This window comes from Balaenoptera ricei, chromosome 2, assembly GCF_028023285.1.
Source record: "Balaenoptera ricei isolate mBalRic1 chromosome 2, mBalRic1.hap2, whole genome shotgun sequence".
Lineage (NCBI taxonomy): Eukaryota > Metazoa > Chordata > Mammalia > Artiodactyla > Balaenopteridae > Balaenoptera > Balaenoptera ricei.
The window spans coordinates 92,729,452-92,752,719 of NC_082640.1; positions in this window are offsets into that span (position 1 = coordinate 92,729,452).

Consider the following 23,268-nt stretch of genomic DNA (forward strand, 5'->3'; position numbering starts at 1 on the left):
GTTATGTCTACTAACTTGTTGTTGGTATTCGTAGCTTAATTTTCATTTTTATCAGAGCAAATTTGATTGCAATGTTTTGCTTGTTCCAGGTGTACAGAATCTGTTTCATTGATACATTTATCTTTTCATTTTTGGATCCTGTTCCATATAGGTTATTACAGAATGTTGTGTAGACCTCTCTTGATGTTCGGTATGTGTTTGGAGATTCTCTCTTTTAAAAGTATTAGCATATGTCTGTTAAACACAATATCCTCCGTTATACATTCCTCACACCTTTCCATCTGGTTAATCACAAGTTTGTTTCCTGAATACGTGAGTGTCCTTCTCTGTGGACATAAGTTGATTAATATCAATTTTTAGATAACACCTATACGTGATATCATAGGATATGTGTCTCTCGCTTTCTGACTTACTTCAAGTTGTGTGATTATCTCTAACCTCATCTATGGTGCGGCAAATGGCGTTGTTTCTTTCTTTTCTGTGTCTAATATTCCATTGTGTACATGGACCTCTTTTTCGTCCATTCATCTGATGATGGACATTTTTGTTGCTTCCATGTCTTGGCTATTGTAACTACTGCTGCAATACACGATTTTCCATCCCGTGTCTTTTTGATTCTGGCCTTCCCAGGTGACAGGCCCAATAGTGGGCCTTCCGGATCATATGGTAACTCCATGCTTACCTTGAAACGCACTGCTGTTCTATTCCGATTATTGGCTGTTACCAGTTTACATCCCACTTAGACCTAGAGGTTACGCTATCCTCCACAACTTCTTCAACATCTGTTGTGTGTAGACTTTTTGCTGATGGTCATTCTCACTGGTGTGAGGTGATACCTTTGGGTAGATTGGATTTGCATGCGTCTAGTAATTCCTGATGTTCAGCTTTTATCAATATCCTTTTTATTTTTTTTTAAGATTGAGTTAAACTTACAACTTCAAATTGCCTTCTTGAAAAATTTGCCGCGTTTGAATTCTTTTGGCCATTGCCTACCCCAGGACATTTTTTGAGGGCGTGAGTCATTTACACCCCTACAGTCCTTCTGAATGTTAGTGACCATTAGTAGTGGATTTAAAGCTGCTGGTTGAGGAAACGGCCTTAGGGTGGCGGCATTTCTACGTTACCAACTCTGCTTGCTAGGGAAACAGAACCTTCCTGCAAGTTGTGCTTTTAGGTTGCACATTAGAGTGGAATGTGGCAGGACAAACCCCCATAACTTTTAGCCTCCTTAATTCTTGTTTGTGTCTTTAATGTATAGTGTTTATCAGAGCCAATTTGACTTAAAACTGTCGTTTGTCCTAGGGGTACAGAATCTTGTTCATTTACACATATACATATATCTGTTGATCTTCGTGTCCTTTTCCATGTAGGTTATTACAGAGTGATGAGTAGACCACTCTTGGTATTCCATAGGTCTTTGGTGATTCTATATTTTATATGTATTAGTATATGTTTGTTAATCCCAATATCCTAATTTATCCATTCCTCACACCTTTTCATTGGCTTAACCATAAGTTTGTTTTCTCAAGCTGAGATTCTCTTTCTCTCTGGCATTATGTTTATTTATATGAATTTTCAGATAACATAAGTGATCTCATAGGACATTTTTCTTTTCATTCTGACTTACTTCACGTTTTGTGATTATCTCTAGGCTCATCTGTGGTGCTGCAAATGGCATTGTTTTATTTTTTTCATGGCTAATATTCCATTCTGTCCATATACCACTTCTTCTTTGTCCATTCATCTGTTTTTGGACCTTGTTTTTGCTTCCATGTCTTGGCTGTTTAAATATTGCTGCAGTGCACATTTGCCTGCCTCTGTCTTTCCGATTCTGGTGGTCGTAGGTTATAGACCCAGAAGGTGCCCTGCCGGATCATATGGTAGCTCAATTTTTACCTTTTAAAGCACCTGCATTCTGTTTTCATTAGTGCTGTTACCGCTTTACATCCCACCAGCAGCTAGAAGGTATACAGTTCTCTAAAACCCCTTCAGCATTTATGGTTTGTAGACTTTTTGTGATTGTCACGTGACAGGCGTGAGGTGAAACCTTTTTGGAGGTTGGATTTTCATGCATCTAATAATTCCTTATACTGAGCTTTGGGTATGTCCTGTTTTTCTTTTTCTTTTTCTTAAAGAGGGAGTACAAGTTCCCTCTTCATATTGACTCCTTGAAAATTTTGTCATGTGTTGAATTCTCTTGGCTATTCCCTACCCCAGGGCATTTTTTGTGGGCACGTGTCATTTACAGCCCTGCATTCCTGTGAATATTAAGTGACCATAAGCACTGTGTTTAAAGCTGCTGTTGTGGGAAAGAGCCACAAGGCGGCAGCATTATTATGTCCTCAACTCTTGTTAGTAGAGCAACAGAGTCTTCCTGGACGTCGTGTTCCTCGGTTGTAAATTACAGTGGAATGTGCTCAGACAAACCCCCAGAAGTTTATATCTCCTTACTTATGTTTGTTTTTTAAATTTAATTTATATCTCTTATCGGAGTAAATTTTTTTTATTTTCTTAAATAATTAATTTATTTATTTTTGCCTGTGTTAGGTCTGCGTTTCTGTGCGAGGGCTTTCTATAGCTGTGGCAAGCGGGGCCCACTCTTCATCGTGGTGTGCGGGCCTCTCACTACCGCGGCCTCTCTTGTTGCAGAGCACAGGCTCCAGATGCGCAGTCTCAGTACTTTTGGCTCACGGGCCTAGTTGCTCTGTGGCATGTAGAATCTTCCCATACCAGGGCTCGAACCCGTGTCCCCTGCATTGGCAGGCAGATTCTCAACCACTGCCACACCAGGGAAGCCCCTATCAGAGCAAATTTGATTAGAGTGTTGTGATTGTCTGCCTGTACAGAATCGGGTCAATTATACATACATATATCTGTTCATCTTCGGATCCTGTTACCATGTATCTTATTACAGAGTGTTGAGTAGACCTCCCTTGATATTTGGTAGGTGTTTGGTCATTATATATTTTATATGTATTGGTGATTAGATAATTCATATAGTTTATATGTTATATGTTTATATACATTTAACATACCTTAGTATATGTATGTTACCCCCATAATCCCAATTTATCCGTCTTCCCACCTTTCATTTTGGTTAACCATTCGTTTGTTTTCTAAATCTGTGAGCGTCCTTTTCTGTGGAAATATGTTCATTGGTAGCAATCTTAGGATAACATCTATAAATGATGTCATAGGATATTTGTCATTCCCTTTTGACTTACTTAACGTAATATGATTATTTCTAGGCTCATCTGTAATCCTGAAAACGGCATTGATCATATTTTTCTGAGGCTAACGTTCCATTCGGTACTTATACCACTTCTTCTTTGTCCATTTCTCTGTTGATGGACATTTTCTTTGCTTGCATGTCTTGACTATTGTAAATATTGCTGCAGTGCGTGTTTTCCTGTCTGTGTCTTTCCAATTCTGGTCTTCTTAGGTTATAGGCCCTTAAGCGGATCGGCCTCATCGTATGGTAGCTCAGTTTTTATCTTTTAAACGCAGATCCATTCAGTTCTCATGATTAGCTCTTACCAGTTTACATCCAACCAACAGCATAGTGGGTATGGATTTCTCGACAAACCCGTCACCATTCATTGTTTGTATACTTTTTACCGATGTCATTTTGAATATTGGGTGGCGGACTCCTTTTGTAGTTTGGATTTGCATCCAACCGATAATCCCTGATATTGAGGTTTTATCCATGTTCTTCTATTTTTGTAAACAAAAGAGTGAGTACAACTTACCTCTTCAAATTGTTTTCTTGAAAACTTTTCCGCGTTGTGAACTTTTTTGACCATTACCTACCCCAGGACATTTTTTGAGGACACGTGTCATTACAGCCCTACAGTTACTGTGAATCTTAAGGGACCGTTAGCCCTGTGATTAAAGCTGCTGTTGTTGAAAACGGCCACATGGTGACAGCATTTCTCCATTCCAAATCTGGTTAGTAGGGCAGCAGAGCCTTCCTGAAAGTCGTGTTGCTAAGTTGTAAATTAGAATGGAATGTGCCAGGGAAAACCCCAATAAGTTTATGTGTCATTGATTGTTGTTCCTGGCTTTGATTTTTTAAATTGGGGTAATGATTAGAATAGTGTTTGTCCTAGGTGGGCACAATCAGGTTCAATTGAACATCATATATATCTATACATGTACAGATCCTCTTCCCATGTAAATTACTATTTATTTTAATAAATTTATTTTATTTATTTATTCATTTTTGGCTGAGTTGGATCTTCGTTGCTGCATGTGGGCTGTCTCTAGTTGCGGTGAGCGGGGGCTACTCTCCGTTGCGCTGCACGGGCTTCTCACTGCAGTGGCTTCTCTTGTTGTGGAGCACGTACTCTAGGCGTGTGGGCTTTAGTAGTTTTGGTGTGTGGGCTCAGTATTCGTGGCTCGTGGGCTCTAAAGCGCAGGCTCAGTAGTTGTGGTGCACGGGCTTAGTTGCTCTGCAGCATGTGGGATCTTCCCGGACCAGGGATCGACGCCGTGTCCCCTGCATTGCCAGGCGGATTCTTAACCACGGCGCCACCCGGGAAGCCCCCGTGTAAATTATTACAGAGTGTTCAGTAGACCTCCCTTGGTATATGGTTGGTCTTTTTGATATATGTATTTAATATGTATTTGTACACGTATGGTAACCCTAATCTTAATGTATCCATTCCTCCCACCTTTCCTTGTAGATAACCATACTTTGTTTTCTAAGTCTGTGAGTGTCTTTCTCTGTGGAAATATGTTCATTTGTGTCAGTTGTTAGGTAACACCTAGAAGTGATATCACAGGATATTTGTCGTCTGCTTTCCGACTTACCTCATGGTCTCTGATTATCTCTAGGCTCATCTATGTTGCTGCAAAGAGCAGTGTTTCATTCTTTTCTATGCCGAATATTCCATTGTGTACATGGTCCACTTCTTCTTTGTGCATTCATCTGTTGATGGACGTTTTGGTTGCTTCCAACTCTTGGCTATGCTAAATATTGATGCAGTGCAGGATTGCCAGCCTGTGTCTTTTTGATTCTGATCTTCTCAAGGGATAGGCTCAGCAGTGGGCCTACTAGATCATATGGTAGCTCAATTTTTACCTTTCAACGCACCTCCATTCTGTTCTCACTACTGGCTGTTACCAGTTGACATCCCACCAGCAACTAGAGGGTACACAGTTCTCTAAAACCCCTTCAGCATTATTGTTTGTAGATATTTTACCGATGGCATTTTGAGTGTTGGGTGGTGATACCTTTTGTAGTTTGGATTTGCATGCATCTAATAGTTCCCTATATTGAGCTTTCATCCACGTCCATTTTCTTTTTTTTTTTAAGTAAAACAGAAAAACTTACCTCTTCAAACTGTTTCCTTGAAAAATTTGCCGTCTTCTGAATTCCTGTGGCCATTACCTACACCAGGACATTTTTTGAGGGCAGGTGTCATTTACAGCCCTGTAGTAATTGTGAATATTAAGTGACCATTAGCGCTGGGTTTAAAGCTGCCTTTGCAGGAAACGACCACAAGGCGGCAGCATTTCTATATTCCCAACTCTGGTTACTAGGGCAACAGGGCCTTCCTGGACGTCCTGGTTGTAGGTTGTAAATTAGAGTGCAATGTGCCAGGACAAACCCCCCAGAAGTTATGTCTACTAACTTGTTGTTGGTATTCGTAGCTTAATTTTCATTTTTATCAGAGCAAATTTGATTGCAATGTTTTGCTTGTTCCAGGTGTACAGAATCTGTTTCATTGATACATTTATCTTTTCATTTTTGGATCCTGTTCCATATAGGTTATTACAGAATGTTGTGTAGACCTCTCTTGATGTTCGGTATGTGTTTGGAGATTCTCTCTTTTAAAAGTATTAGCATATGTCTGTTAAACACAATATCCTCCGTTATACATTCCTCACACCTTTCCATCTGGTTAATCACAAGTTTGTTTCCTGAATACGTGAGTGTCCTTCTCTGTGGACATAAGTTGATTAATATCAATTTTTAGATAACACCTATACGTGATATCATAGGATATGTGTCTCTCGCTTTCTGACTTACTTCAAGTTGTGTGATTATCTCTAACCTCATCTATGGTGCGGCAAATGGCGTTGTTTCTTTCTTTTCTGTGTCTAATATTCCATTGTGTACATGGACCTCTTTTTCGTCCATTCATCTGATGATGGACATTTTTGTTGCTTCCATGTCTTGGCTATTGTAACTACTGCTGCAATACACGATTTTCCATCCCGTGTCTTTTTGATTCTGGCCTTCCCAGGTGACAGGCCCAATAGTGGGCCTTCCGGATCATATGGTAACTCCATGCTTACCTTGAAACGCACTGCTGTTCTATTCCGATTATTGGCTGTTACCAGTTTACATCCCACTTAGACCTAGAGGTTACGCTATCCTCCACAACTTCTTCAACATCTGTTGTGTGTAGACTTTTTGCTGATGGTCATTCTCACTGGTGTGAGGTGATACCTTTGGGTAGATTGGATTTGCATGCGTCTAGTAATTCCTGATGTTCAGCTTTTATCAATATCCTTTTTATTTTTTTTTAAGATTGAGTTAAACTTACAACTTCAAATTGCCTTCTTGAAAAATTTGCCGCGTTTGAATTCTTTTGGCCATTGCCTACCCCAGGACATTTTTTGAGGGCGTGAGTCATTTACACCCCTACAGTCCTTCTGAATGTTAGTGACCATTAGTAGTGGATTTAAAGCTGCTGGTTGAGGAAACGGCCTTAGGGTGGCGGCATTTCTACGTTACCAACTCTGCTTGCTAGGGAAACAGAACCTTCCTGCAAGTTGTGCTTTTAGGTTGCACATTAGAGTGGAATGTGGCAGGACAAACCCCCATAACTTTTAGCCTCCTTAATTCTTGTTTGTGTCTTTAATGTATAGTGTTTATCAGAGCCAATTTGACTTAAAACTGTCGTTTGTCCTAGGGGTACAGAATCTTGTTCATTTACACATATACATATATCTGTTGATCTTCGTGTCCTTTTCCATGTAGGTTATTACAGAGTGATGAGTAGACCACTCTTGGTATTCCATAGGTCTTTGGTGATTCTATATTTTATATGTATTAGTATATGTTTGTTAATCCCAATATCCTAATTTATCCATTCCTCACACCTTTTCATTGGCTTAACCATAAGTTTGTTTTCTCAAGCTGAGATTCTCTTTCTCTCTGGCATTATGTTTATTTATATGAATTTTCAGATAACATAAGTGATCTCATAGGACATTTTTCTTTTCATTCTGACTTACTTCACGTTTTGTGATTATCTCTAGGCTCATCTGTGGTGCTGCAAATGGCATTGTTTTATTTTTTTCATGGCTAATATTCCATTCTGTCCATATACCACTTCTTCTTTGTCCATTCATCTGTTTTTGGACCTTGTTTTTGCTTCCATGTCTTGGCTGTTTAAATATTGCTGCAGTGCACATTTGCCTGCCTCTGTCTTTCCGATTCTGGTGGTCGTAGGTTATAGACCCAGAAGGTGCCCTGCCGGATCATATGGTAGCTCAATTTTTACCTTTTAAAGCACCTGCATTCTGTTTTCATTAGTGCTGTTACCGCTTTACATCCCACCAGCAGCTAGAAGGTATACAGTTCTCTAAAACCCCTTCAGCATTTATGGTTTGTAGACTTTTTGTGATTGTCACGTGACAGGCGTGAGGTGAAACCTTTTTGGAGGTTGGATTTTCATGCATCTAATAATTCCTTATACTGAGCTTTGGGTATGTCCTGTTTTTCTTTTTCTTTTTCTTAAAGAGGGAGTACAAGTTCCCTCTTCATATTGACTCCTTGAAAATTTTGTCATGTGTTGAATTCTCTTGGCTATTCCCTACCCCAGGGCATTTTTTGTGGGCACGTGTCATTTACAGCCCTGCATTCCTGTGAATATTAAGTGACCATAAGCACTGTGTTTAAAGCTGCTGTTGTGGGAAAGAGCCACAAGGCGGCAGCATTATTATGTCCTCAACTCTTGTTAGTAGAGCAACAGAGTCTTCCTGGACGTCGTGTTCCTCGGTTGTAAATTACAGTGGAATGTGCTCAGACAAACCCCCAGAAGTTTATATCTCCTTACTTATGTTTGTTTTTTAAATTTAATTTATATCTCTTATCGGAGTAAATTTTTTTTATTTTCTTAAATAATTAATTTATTTATTTTTGCCTGTGTTAGGTCTGCGTTTCTGTGCGAGGGCTTTCTATAGCTGTGGCAAGCGGGGCCCACTCTTCATCGTGGTGTGCGGGCCTCTCACTACCGCGGCCTCTCTTGTTGCAGAGCACAGGCTCCAGATGCGCAGTCTCAGTACTTTTGGCTCACGGGCCTAGTTGCTCTGTGGCATGTAGAATCTTCCCATACCAGGGCTCGAACCCGTGTCCCCTGCATTGGCAGGCAGATTCTCAACCACTGCCACACCAGGGAAGCCCCTATCAGAGCAAATTTGATTAGAGTGTTGTGATTGTCTGCCTGTACAGAATCGGGTCAATTATACATACATATATCTGTTCATCTTCGGATCCTGTTACCATGTATCTTATTACAGAGTGTTGAGTAGACCTCCCTTGATATTTGGTAGGTGTTTGGTCATTATATATTTTATATGTATTGGTGATTAGATAATTCATATAGTTTATATGTTATATGTTTATATACATTTAACATACCTTAGTATATGTATGTTACCCCCATAATCCCAATTTATCCGTCTTCCCACCTTTCATTTTGGTTAACCATTCGTTTGTTTTCTAAATCTGTGAGCGTCCTTTTCTGTGGAAATATGTTCATTGGTAGCAATCTTAGGATAACATCTATAAATGATGTCATAGGATATTTGTCATTCCCTTTTGACTTACTTAACGTAATATGATTATTTCTAGGCTCATCTGTAATCCTGAAAACGGCATTGATCATATTTTTCTGAGGCTAACGTTCCATTCGGTACTTATACCACTTCTTCTTTGTCCATTTCTCTGTTGATGGACATTTTCTTTGCTTGCATGTCTTGACTATTGTAAATATTGCTGCAGTGCGTGTTTTCCTGTCTGTGTCTTTCCAATTCTGGTCTTCTTAGGTTATAGGCCCTTAAGCGGATCGGCCTCATCGTATGGTAGCTCAGTTTTTATCTTTTAAACGCAGATCCATTCAGTTCTCATGATTAGCTCTTACCAGTTTACATCCAACCAACAGCATAGTGGGTATGGATTTCTCGACAAACCCGTCACCATTCATTGTTTGTATACTTTTTACCGATGTCATTTTGAATATTGGGTGGCGGACTCCTTTTGTAGTTTGGATTTGCATCCAACCGATAATCCCTGATATTGAGGTTTTATCCATGTTCTTCTATTTTTGTAAACAAAAGAGTGAGTACAACTTACCTCTTCAAATTGTTTTCTTGAAAACTTTTCCGCGTTGTGAACTTTTTTGACCATTACCTACCCCAGGACATTTTTTGAGGACACGTGTCATTACAGCCCTACAGTTACTGTGAATCTTAAGGGACCGTTAGCCCTGTGATTAAAGCTGCTGTTGTTGAAAACGGCCACATGGTGACAGCATTTCTCCATTCCAAATCTGGTTAGTAGGGCAGCAGAGCCTTCCTGAAAGTCGTGTTGCTAAGTTGTAAATTAGAATGGAATGTGCCAGGGAAAACCCCAATAAGTTTATGTCTCATTGATTGTTGTTCCTGGCTTTGATTTTTTAAATTGGGGTAATGATTAGAATAGTGTTTGTCCTAGGTGGGCACAATCAGGTTCAATTGAACATCATATATATCTATACATGTACAGATCCTCTTCCCATGTAAATTACTATTTATTTTAATAAATTTATTTTATTTATTTATTCATTTTTGGCTGAGTTGGATCTTCGTTGCTGCATGTGGGCTGTCTCTAGTTGCGGTGAGCGGGGGCTACTCTCCGTTGCGCTGCACGGGCTTCTCACTGCAGTGGCTTCTCTTGTTGTGGAGCACGTACTCTAGGCGTGTGGGCTTTAGTAGTTTTGGTGTGTGGGCTCAGTATTCGTGGCTCGTGGGCTCTAAAGCGCAGGCTCAGTAGTTGTGGTGCACGGGCTTAGTTGCTCTGCAGCATGTGGGATCTTCCCGGACCAGGGATCGACGCCGTGTCCCCTGCATTGCCAGGCGGATTCTTAACCATGGCGCCACCCGGGAAGCCCCCGTGTAAATTATTACAGAGTGTTCAGTAGACCTCCCTTGGTATATGGTTGGTCTTTTTGATATATGTATTTAATATGTATTTGTACACGTATGGTAACCCTAATCTTAATGTATCCATTCCTCCCACCTTTCCTTGTAGATAACCATACTTTGTTTTCTAAGTCTGTGAGTGTCTTTCTCTGTGGAAATATGTTCATTTGTGTCAGTTGTTAGGTAACACCTAGAAGTGATATCACAGGATATTTGTCATCTGCTTTCCGACTTACCTCATGGTCTCTGATTATCTCTAGGCTCATCTATGTTGCTGCAAAGAGCAGTGTTTCATTCTTTTCTATGCCGAATATTCCATTGTGTACATGGTCCACTTCTTCTTTGTGCATTCATCTGTTGATGGACGTTTTGGTTGCTTCCAACTCTTGGCTATGCTAAATATTGATGCAGTGCAGGATTGCCAGCCTGTGTCTTTTTGATTCTGATCTTCTCAAGGGATAGGCTCAGCAGTGGGCCTACTAGATCATATGGTAGCTCAATTTTTACCTTTCAACGCACCTCCATTCTGTTCTCACTACTGGCTGTTACCAGTTGACATCCCACCAGCAACTAGAGGGTACACAGTTCTCTAAAACCCCTTCAGCATTATTGTTTGTAGATATTTTACCGATGGCATTTTGAGTGTTGGGTGGTGATACCTTTTGTAGTTTGGATTTGCATGCATCTAATAGTTCCCTATATTGAGCTTTCATCCACGTCCATTTTCTTTTTTTTTAAGTAAAACAGAAAAACTTACCTCTTCAAACTGTTTCCTTGAAAAATTTGCCGTCTTCTGAATTCCTGTGGCCATTACCTACACCAGGACATTTTTTGAGGGCAGGTGTCATTTACAGCCCTGTAGTAATTGTGAATATTAAGTGACCATTAGCGCTGGGTTTAAAGCTGCCTTTGCAGGAAACGACCACAAGGCGGCAGCATTTCTATATTCCCAACTCTGGTTACTAGGGCAACAGGGCCTTCCTGGACGTCCTGGTTGTAGGTTGTAAATTAGAGTGCAATGTGCCAGGACAAACCCCCCAGAAGTTATGTCTACTAACTTGTTGTTGGTATTCGTAGCTTAATTTTCATTTTTATCAGAGCAAATTTGATTGCAATGTTTTGCTTGTTCCAGGTGTACAGAATCTGTTTCATTGATACATTTATCTTTTCATTTTTGGATCCTGTTCCATATAGGTTATTACAGAATGTTGTGTAGACCTCTCTTGATGTTCGGTATGTGTTTGGAGATTCTCTCTTTTAAAAGTATTAGCATATGTCTGTTAAACACAATATCCTCCGTTATACATTCCTCACACCTTTCCATCTGGTTAATCACAAGTTTGTTTCCTGAATACGTGAGTGTCCTTCTCTGTGGACATAAGTTGATTAATATCAATTTTTAGATAACACCTATACGTGATATCATAGGATATGTGTCTCTCGCTTTCTGACTTACTTCAAGTTGTGTGATTATCTCTAACCTCATCTATGGTGCGGCAAATGGCGTTGTTTCTTTCTTTTCTGTGTCTAATATTCCATTGTGTACATGGACCTCTTTTTCGTCCATTCATCTGATGATGGACATTTTTGTTGCTTCCATGTCTTGGCTATTGTAACTACTGCTGCAATACACGATTTTCCATCCCGTGTCTTTTTGATTCTGGCCTTCCCAGGTGACAGGCCCAATAGTGGGCCTTCCGGATCATATGGTAACTCCATGCTTACCTTGAAACGCACTGCTGTTCTATTCCGATTATTGGCTGTTACCAGTTTACATCCCACTTAGACCTAGAGGTTACGCTATCCTCCACAACTTCTTCAACATCTGTTGTGTGTAGACTTTTTGCTGATGGTCATTCTCACTGGTGTGAGGTGATACCTTTGGGTAGATTGGATTTGCATGCGTCTAGTAATTCCTGATGTTCAGCTTTTATCAATATCCTTTTTATTTTTTTTTAAGATTGAGTTAAACTTACAACTTCAAATTGCCTTCTTGAAAAATTTGCCGCGTTTGAATTCTTTTGGCCATTGCCTACCCCAGGACATTTTTTGAGGGCGTGAGTCATTTACACCCCTACAGTCCTTCTGAATGTTAGTGACCATTAGTAGTGGATTTAAAGCTGCTGGTTGAGGAAACGGCCTTAGGGTGGCGGCATTTCTACGTTACCAACTCTGCTTGCTAGGGAAACAGAACCTTCCTGCAAGTTGTGCTTTTAGGTTGCACATTAGAGTGGAATGTGGCAGGACAAACCCCCATAACTTTTAGCCTCCTTAATTCTTGTTTGTGTCTTTAATGTATAGTGTTTATCAGAGCCAATTTGACTTAAAACTGTCGTTTGTCCTAGGGGTACAGAATCTTGTTCATTTACACATATACATATATCTGTTGATCTTCGTGTCCTTTTCCATGTAGGTTATTACAGAGTGATGAGTAGACCACTCTTGGTATTCCATAGGTCTTTGGTGATTCTATATTTTATATGTATTAGTATATGTTTGTTAATCCCAATATCCTAATTTATCCATTCCTCACACCTTTTCATTGGCTTAACCATAAGTTTGTTTTCTCAAGCTGAGATTCTCTTTCTCTCTGGCATTATGTTTATTTATATGAATTTTCAGATAACATAAGTGATCTCATAGGACATTTTTCTTTTCATTCTGACTTACTTCACGTTTTGTGATTATCTCTAGGCTCATCTGTGGTGCTGCAAATGGCATTGTTTTATTTTTTTCATGGCTAATATTCCATTCTGTCCATATACCACTTCTTCTTTGTCCATTCATCTGTTTTTGGACCTTGTTTTTGCTTCCATGTCTTGGCTGTTTAAATATTGCTGCAGTGCACATTTGCCTGCCTCTGTCTTTCCGATTCTGGTGGTCGTAGGTTATAGACCCAGAAGGTGCCCTGCCGGATCATATGGTAGCTCAATTTTTACCTTTTAAAGCACCTGCATTCTGTTTTCATTAGTGCTGTTACCGCTTTACATCCCACCAGCAGCTAGAAGGTATACAGTTCTCTAAAACCCCTTCAGCATTTATGGTTTGTAGACTTTTTGTGATTGTCACGTGATAGGCGTGAGGTGAAACCTTTTTGGAGGTTGGATTTTCATGCATCTAATAATTCCTTATACTGAGCTTTGGGTATGTCCTGTTTTTCTTTTTCTTTTTCTTAAAGAGGGAGTACAAGTTCCCTCTTCATATTGACTCCTTGAAAATTTTGTCATGTGTTGAATTCTCTTGGCTATTCCCTACCCCAGGGCATTTTTTGTGGGCACGTGTCATTTACAGCCCTGCATTCCTGTGAATATTAAGTGACCATAAGCACTGTGTTTAAAGCTGCTGTTGTGGGAAAGAGCCACAAGGCGGCAGCATTATTATGTCCTCAACTCTTGTTAGTAGAGCAACAGAGTCTTCCTGGACGTCGTGTTCCTCGGTTGTAAATTACAGTGGAATGTGCTCAGACAAACCCCCAGAAGTTTATATCTCCTTACTTATGTTTGTTTTTTAAATTTAATTTATATCTCTTATCGGAGTAAATTTTTTTTATTTTCTTAAATAATTAATTTATTTATTTTTGCCTGTGTTAGGTCTGCGTTTCTGTGCGAGGGCTTTCTATAGCTGTGGCAAGCGGGGCCCACTCTTCATCGTGGTGTGCGGGCCTCTCACTACCGCAGCCTCTCTTGTTGCAGAGCACAGGCTCCAGATGCGCAGTCTCAGTACTTTTGGCTCACGGGCCTAGTTGCTCTGTGGCATGTAGAATCTTCCCATACCAGGGCTCGAACCCGTGTCCCCTGCATTGGCAGGCAGATTCTCAACCACTGCCACACCAGGGAAGCCCCTATCGGAGCAAATTTGATTAGAGTGTTGTGATTGTCTGCCTGTACAGAATCGGGTCAATTATACATACATATATCTGTTCATCTTCGGATCCTGTTACCATGTATCTTATTACAGAGTGTTGAGTAGACCTCCCTTGATATTTGGTAGGTGTTTGGTCATTATATATTTTATATGTATTGGTGATTAGATAATTCATATAGTTTATATGTTATATGTTTATATACATTTAACATACCTTAGTATATGTATGTTACCCCCATAATCCCAATTTATCCGTCTTCCCACCTTTCATTTTGGTTTACCATTCGTTTGTTTTCTAAATCTGTGAGCGTCCTTTTCTGTGGAAATATGTTCATTGGTAGCAATCTTAGGATAACATCTATAAATGATGTCATAGGATATTTGTCATTCCCTTTTGACTTACTTAACGTAATATGATTATTTCTAGGCTCATCTGTAATCCTGAAAACGGCATTGATCATATTTTTCTGAGGCTAACGTTCCATTCGGTACTTATACCACTTCTTCTTTGTCCATTTCTCTGTTGATGGACATTTTCTTTGCTTGCATGTCTTGACTATTGTAAATATTGCTGCAGTGCGTGTTTTCCTGTCTGTGTCTTTCCGATTCTGGTCTTCTTAGGTTATAGGCCCTTAAGCGGATCGGCCTCATCGTATGGTAGCTCAGTTTTTATCTTTTAAACGCAGATCCATTCAGTTCTCATGATTAGCTCTTACCAGTTTACATCCAACCAACAGCATAGTGGGTATGGATTTCTCGACAAACCCGTCACCATTCATTGTTTGTATACTTTTTACCGATGTCATTTTGAATATTGGGTGGCGGACTCCTTTTGTAGTTTGGATTTGCATCCAACCGATAATCCCTGATATTGAGGTTTTATCCATGTTCTTCTATTTTTGTAAACAAAAGAGTGAGTACAACTTACCTCTTCAAATTGTTTTCTTGAAAACTTTTCCGCGTTGTGAACTTTTTTGACCATTACCTACCCCAGGACATTTTTTGAGGACACGTGTCATTACAGCCCTACAGTTACTGTGAATCTTAAGGGACCGTTAGCCCTGTGATTAAAGCTGCTGTTGTTGAAAACGGCCACATGGTGACAGCATTTCTCCATTCCAAATCTGGTTAGTAGGGCAGCAGAGCCTTCCTGAAAGTCGTGTTGCTAAGTTGTAAATTAGAATGGAATGTGCCAGGGAAAACCCCAATAAGTTTATGTCTCATTGATTGTTGTTCCTGGGTTTGATTTTTTAAATTGGGGTAATGATTAGAATAGTGTTTGTCCTAGGTGGGCACAATCAGGTTCAATTGAACATCATATATATCTATACATGTACAGATCCTCTTCCCATGTAAATTACTATTTATTTTAATAAATTTATTTTATTTATTTATTCATTTTTGGCTGAGTTGGATCTTCGTTGCTGCATGTGGGCTGTCTCTAGTTGCGGTGAGCGGGGGCTACTCTCCGTTGCGCTGCACGGGCTTCTCACTGCAGTGGCTTCTCTTGTTGTGGAGCACGTACTCTAGGCGTGTGGGCTTTAGTAGTTTTGGTGTGTGGGCTCAGTATTCGTGGCTCGTGGGCTCTAAAGCGCAGGCTCAGTAGTTGTGGTGCACGGGCTTAGTTGCTCTGCAGCATGTGGGATCTTCCCGGACCAGGGATCGACGCCGTGTCCCCTGCATTGCCAGGCGGATTCTTAACCACGGCGCCACCCGGGAAGCCCCCGTGTAAATTATTACAGAGTGTTCAGTAGACCTCCCTTGGTATATGGTTGGTCTTTTTGATATATGTATTTAATATGTATTTGTACACGTATGGTAACCCTAATCTTAATGTATCCATTCCTCCCACCTTTCCTTGTAGATAACCATACTTTGTTTTCTAAGTCTGTGAGTGTCTTTCTCTGTGGAAATATGTTCATTTGTGTCAGTTGTTAGGTAACACCTAGAAGTGATATCACAGGATATTTGTCGTCTGCTTTCCGACTTACCTCATGGTCTCTGATTATCTCTAGGCTCATCTATGTTGCTGCAAAGAGCAGTGTTTCATTCTTTTCTATGCCGAATATTCCATTGTGTACATGGTCCACTTCTTCTTTGTGCATTCATCTGTTGATGGACGTTTTGGTTGCTTCCAACTCTTGGCTATGCTAAATATTGATGCAGTGCAGGATTGCCAGCCTGTGTCTTTTTGATTCTGATCTTCTCAAGGGATAGGCTCAGCAGTGGGCCTACTAGATCATATGGTAGCTCAATTTTTACCTTTCAACGCACCTCCATTCTGTTCTCACTACTGGCTGTTACCAGTTGACATCCCACCAGCAACTAGAGGGTACACAGTTCTCTAAAACCCCTTCAGCATTATTGTTTGTAGATATTTTACCGATGGCATTTTGAGTGTTGGGTGGTGATACCTTTTGTAGTTTGGATTTGCATGCATCTAATAGTTCCCTATATTGAGCTTTCATCCACGTCCATTTTCTTTTTTTTTTAAGTAAAACAGAAAAACTTACCTCTTCAAACTGTTTCCTTGAAAAATTTGCCATCTTCTGAATTCCTGTGGCCATTACCTACACCAGGACATTTTTTGAGGGCAGGTGTCATTTACAGCCCTGTAGTAATTGTGAATATTAAGTGACCATTAGCGCTGGGTTTAAAGCTGCCTTTGCAGGAAACGACCACAAGGCGGCAGCATTTCTATATTCCCAACTCTGGTTACTAGGGCAACAGGGCCTTCCTGGACGTCCTGGTTGTAGGTTGTAAATTAGAGTGCAATGTGCCAGGACAAACCCCCCAGAAGTTATGTCTACTAACTTGTTGTTGGTATTCGTAGCTTAATTTTCATTTTTATCAGAGCAAATTTGATTGCAATGTTTTGCTTGTTCCAGGTGTACAGAATCTGTTTCATTGATACATTTATCTTTTCATTTTTGGATCCTGTTCCATATAGGTTATTACAGAATGTTGTGTAGACCTCTCTTGATGTTCGGTATGTGTTTGGAGATTCTCTCTTTTAAAAGTATTAGCATATGTCTGTTAAACACAATATCCTCCGTTATACATTCCTCACACCTTTCCATCTGGTTAATCACAAGTTTGTTTCCTGAATACGTGAGTGTCCTTCTCTGTGGACATAAGTTGATTAATATCAATTTTTAGATAACACCTATACGTGATATCATAGGATATGTGTCTCTCGCTTTCTGACTTACTTCAAGTTGTGTGATTATCTCTAACCTCATCTATGGTGCGGCAAATGGCGTTGTTTCTTTCTTTTCTGTGTCTAATATTCCATTGTGTACATGGACCTCTTTTTCGTCCATTCATCTGATGATGGACATTTTTGTTGCTTCCATGTCTTGGCTATTGTAACTACTGCTGCAATACACGATTTTCCATCCCGTGTCTTTTTGATTCTGGCCTTCCCAGGTGACAGGCCCAATAGTGGGCCTTCCGGATCATATGGTAACTCCATGCTTACCTTGAAACGCACTGCTGTTCTATTCCGATTATTGGCTGTTACCAGTTTACATCCCACTTAGACCTAGAGGTTACGCTATCCTCCACAACTTCTTCAACATCTGTTGTGTGTAGACTTTTTGCTGATGGTCATTCTCACTGGTGTGAGGTGATACCTTTGGGTAGATTGGATTTGCATGCGTCTAGTAATTCCTGATGTTCAGCTTTTATCAATATCCTTTTTATTTTTTTTTAAGATTGAGTTAAACTTACAACTTCAAATTGCCTTCTTGAAAAATTTGCCGCGTTTGAATTCTTTTGGCCATTGCCTACCCCAGGACATTTTTTGAGGGCGTGAGTCATTTACACCCCTACAGTCCTTCTGAATGTTAGTGACCATTAGTAGTGGATTTAAAGCTGCTGGTTGAGGAAACGGCCTTAGGGTGGCGGCATTTCTACGTTACCAACTCTGCTTGCTAGGGAAACAGAACCTTCCTGCAAGTTGTGCTTTTAGGTTGCACATTAGAGTGGAATGTGGCAGGACAAACCCCCATAACTTTTAGCCTCCTTAATTCTTGTTTGTGTCTTTAATGTATAGTGTTTATCAGAGCCAATTTGACTTAAAACTGTCGTTTGTCCTAGGGGTACAGAATCTTGTTCATTTACACATATACATATATCTGTTGATCTTCGTGTCCTTTTCCATGTAGGTTATTACAGAGTGATGAGTAGACCACTCTTGGTATTCCATAGGTCTTTGGTGATTCTATATTTTATATGTATTAGTATATGTTTGTTAATCCCAATATCCTAATTTATCCATTCCTCACACCTTTTCATTGGCTTAACCATAAGTTTGTTTTCTCAAGCTGAGATTCTCTTTCTCTCTGGCATTATGTTTATTTATATGAATTTTCAGATAACATAAGTGATCTCATAGGACATTTTTCTTTTCATTCTGACTTACTTCACGTTTTGTGATTATCTCTAGGCTCATCTGTGGTGCTGCAAATGGCATTGTTTTATTTTTTTCATGGCTAATATTCCATTCTGTCCATATACCACTTCTTCTTTGTCCATTCATCTGTTTTTGGACCTTGTTTTTGCTTCCATGTCTTGGCTGTTTAAATATTGCTGCAGTGCACATTTGCCTGCCTCTGTCTTTCCGATTCTGGTGGTCGTAGGTTATAGACCCAGAAGGTGCCCTGCCAGATCATATGGTAGCTCAATTTTTACCTTTTAAAGCACCTGCATTCTGTTTTCATTAGTGCTGTTACCGCTTTACATCCCACCAGCAGCTAGAAGGTATACAGTTCTCTAAAACCCCTTCAGCATTTATGGTTTGTAGACTTTTTGTGATTGTCACGTGACAGGCGTGAGGTGAAACCTTTTTGGAGGTTGGATTTTCATGCATCTAATAATTCCTTATACTGAGCTTTGGGTATGTCCTTTTTTTCTTTTTCTTTTTCTTAAAGAGGGAGTACAAGTTCCCTCTTCATATTGACTCCTTGAAAATTTTGTCATGTGTTGAATTCTCTTGGCTATTCCCTACCCCAGGGCATTTTTTGTGGGCACGTGTCATTTACAGCCCTGCATTCCTGTGAATATTAAGTGACCATAAGCACTGTGTTTAAAGCTGCTGTTGTGGGAAAGAGCCACAAGGCGGCAGCATTATTATGTCCTCAACTCTTGTTAGTAGAGCAACAGAGTCTTCCTGGACGTCGTGTTCCTCGGTTGTAAATTACAGTGGAATGTGCTCAGACAAACCCCCAGAAGTTTATATCTCCTTACTTATGTTTGTTTTTTAAATTTAATTTATATCTCTTATCGGAGTAAAATTTTTTTATTTTCTTAAATAATTAATTTATTTATTTTTGCCTGTGTTAGGTCTGCGTTTCTGTGCGAGGGCTTTCTATAGCTGTGGCAAGCGGGGCCCACTCTTCATCGTGGTGTGCGGGCCTCTCACTACCGCGGCCTCTCTTGTTGCAGAGCACAGGCTCCAGATGCGCAGTCTCAGTACTTTTGGCTCACGGGCCTAGTTGCTCTGTGGCATGTAGAATCTTCCCATACCAGGGCTCGAACCCGTGTCCCCTGCATTGGCAGGCAGATTCTCAACCACTGCCACACCAGGGAAGCCCCTATCAGAGCAAATTTGATTAGAGTGTTGTGATTGTCTGCCTGTACAGAATCGGGTCAATTATACATACATATATCTGTTCATCTTCGGATCCTGTTACCATGTATCTTATTACAGAGTGTTGAGTAGACCTCCCTTGATATTTGGTAGGTGTTTGGTCATTATATATTTTATATGTATTGGTGATTAGATAATTCATATAGTTTATATGTTATATGTTTATATACATTTAACATACCTTAGTATATGTATGTTACCCCCATAATCCCAATTTATCCGTCTTCCCACCTTTCATTTTGGTTAACCATTCGTTTGTTTTCTAAATCTGTGAGCGTCCTTTTCTGTGGAAATATGTTCATTGGTAGCAATCTTAGGATAACATCTATAAATGATGTCATAGGATATTTGTCATTCCCTTTTGACTTACTTAACGTAATATGATTATTTCTAGGCTCATCTGTAATCCTGAAAACGGCATTGATCATATTTTTCTGAGGCTAACGTTCCATTCGGTACTTATACCACTTCTTCTTTGTCCATTTCTCTGTTGATGGACATTTTCTTTGCTTGCATGTCTTGACTATTGTAAATATTGCTGCAGTGCGTGTTTTCCTGTCTGTGTCTTTCCAATTCTGGTCTTCTTAGGTTATAGGCCCTTAAGCGGATCGGCCTCATCGTATGGTAGCTCAGTTTTTATCTTTTAAACGCAGATCCATTCAGTTCTCATGATTAGCTCTTACCAGTTTACATCCAACCAACAGCATAGTGGGTATGGATTTCTCGACAAACCCGTCACCATTCATTGTTTGTATACTTTTTACCGATGTCATTTTGAATATTGGGTGGCGGACTCCTTTTGTAGTTTGGATTTGCATCCAACCGATAATCCCTGATATTGAGGTTTTATCCATGTTCTTCTATTTTTGTAAACAAAAGAGTGAGTACAACTTACCTCTTCAAATTGTTTTCTTGAAAACTTTTCCGCGTTGTGAACTTTTTTGACCATTACCTACCCCAGGACATTTTTTGAGGACACGTGTCATTACAGCCCTACAGTTACTGTGAATCTTAAGGGACCGTTAGCCCTGTGATTAAAGCTGCTGTTGTTGAAAACGGCCACATGGTGACAGCATTTCTCCATTCCAAATCTGGTTAGTAGGGCAGCAGAGCCTTCCTGAAAGTCGTGTTGCTAAGTTGTAAATTAGAATGGAATGTGCCAGGGAAAACCCCAATAAGTTTATGTCTCATTGATTGTTGTTCCTGGGTTTGATTTTTTAAATTGGGGTAATGATTAGAATAGTGTTTGTCCTAGGTGGGCACAATCAGGTTCAATTGAACATCATATATATCTATACATGTACAGATCCTCTTCCCATGTAAATTACTATTTATTTTAATAAATTTATTTTATTTATTTATTCATTTTTGGCTGAGTTGGATCTTCGTTGCTGCATGTGGGCTGTCTCTAGTTGCGGTGAGCGGGGGCTACTCTCCGTTGCGCTGCACGGGCTTCTCACTGCAGTGGCTTCTCTTGTTGTGGAGCACATACTCTAGGCGTGTGGGCTTTAGTAGTTTTGGTGTGTGGGCTCAGTATTCGTGGCTCGTGGGCTCTAAAGCGCAGGCTCAGTAGTTGTGGTGCACGGGCTTAGTTGCTCTGCAGCATGTGGGATCTTCCCGGACCAGGGATCGACGCCGTGTCCCCTGCATTGCCAGGCGGATTCTTAACCACGGCGCCACCCGGGAAGCCCCCGTGTAAATTATTACAGAGTGTTCAGTAGACCTCCCTTGGTATATGGTTGGTCTTTTTGATATATGTATTTAATATGTATTTGTACACGTATGGTAACCCTAATCTTAATGTATCCATTCCTCCCACCTTTCCTTGTAGATAACCATACTTTGTTTTCTAAGTCTGTGAGTGTCTTTCTCTGTGGAAATATGTTCATTTGTGTCAGTTGTTAGGTAACACCTAGAAGTGATATCACAGGATATTTGTCGTCTGCTTTCCGACTTACCTCATGGTCTCTGATTATCTCTAGGCTCATCTATGTTGCTGCAAAGAGCAGTGTTTCATTCTTTTCTATGCCGAATATTCCATTGTGTACATGGTCCACTTCTTCTTTGTGCATTCATCTGTTGATGGACGTTTTGGTTGCTTCCAACTCTTGGCTATGCTAAATATTGATGCAGTGCAGGATTGCCAGCCTGTGTCTTTTTGATTCTGATCTTCTCAAGGGATAGGCTCAGCAGTGGGCCTACTAGATCATATGGTAGCTCAATTTTTACCTTTCAACGCACCTCCATTCTGTTCTCACTACTGGCTGTTACCAGTTGACATCCCACCAGCAACTAGAGGGTACACAGTTCTCTAAAACCCCTTCAGCATTATTGTTTGTAGATATTTTACCGATGGCATTTTGAGTGTTGGGTGGTGATACCTTTTGTAGTTTGGATTTGCATGCATCTAATAGTTCCCTATATTGAGCTTTCATCCACGTCCATTTTCTTTTTTTTTTAAGTAAAACAGAAAAACTTACCTCTTCAAACTGTTTCCTTGAAAAATTTGCCGTCTTCTGAATTCCTGTGGCCATTACCTACACCAGGACATTTTTTGAGGGCAGGTGTCATTTACAGCCCTGTAGTAATTGTGAATATTAAGTGACCATTAGCGCTGGGTTTAAAGCTGCCTTTGCAGGAAACGACCACAAGGCGGCAGCATTTCTATATTCCCAACTCTGGTTACTAGGGCAACAGGGCCTTCCTGGACGTCCTGGTTGTAGGTTGTAAATTAGAGTGCAATGTGCCAGGACAAACCCCCCAGAAGTTATGTCTACTAACTTGTTGTTGGTATTCGTAGCTTAATTTTCATTTTTATCAGAGCAAATTTGATTGCAATGTTTTGCTTGTTCCAGGTGTACAGAATCTGTTTCATTGATACATTTATCTTTTCATTTTTGGATCCTGTTCCATATAGGTTATTACAGAATGTTGTGTAGACCTCTCTTGATGTTCGGTATGTGTTTGGAGATTCTCTCTTTTAAAAGTATTAGCATATGTCTGTTAAACACAATATCCTCCGTTATACATTCCTCACACCTTTCCATCTGGTTAATCACAAGTTTGTTTCCTGAATACGTGAGTGTCCTTCTCTGTGGACATAAGTTGATTAATATCAATTTTTAGATAACACCTATACGTGATATCATAGGATATGTGTCTCTCGCTTTCTGACTTACTTCAAGTTGTGTGATTATCTCTAACCTCATCTATGGTGCGGCAAATGGCGTTGTTTCTTTCTTTTCTGTGTCTAATATTCCATTGTGTACATGGACCTCTTTTTCGTCCATTCATCTGATGATGGACATTTTTGTTGCTTCCATGTCTTGGCTATTGTAACTACTGCTGCAATACACGATTTTCCATCCCGTGTCTTTTTGATTCTGGCCTTCCCAGGTGACAGGCCCAATAGTGGGCCTTCCGGATCATATGGTAACTCCATGCTTACCTTGAAACGCACTGCTGTTCTATTCCGATTATTGGCTGTTACCAGTTTACATCCCACTTAGACCTAGAGGTTACGCTATCCTCCACAACTTCTTCAACATCTGTTG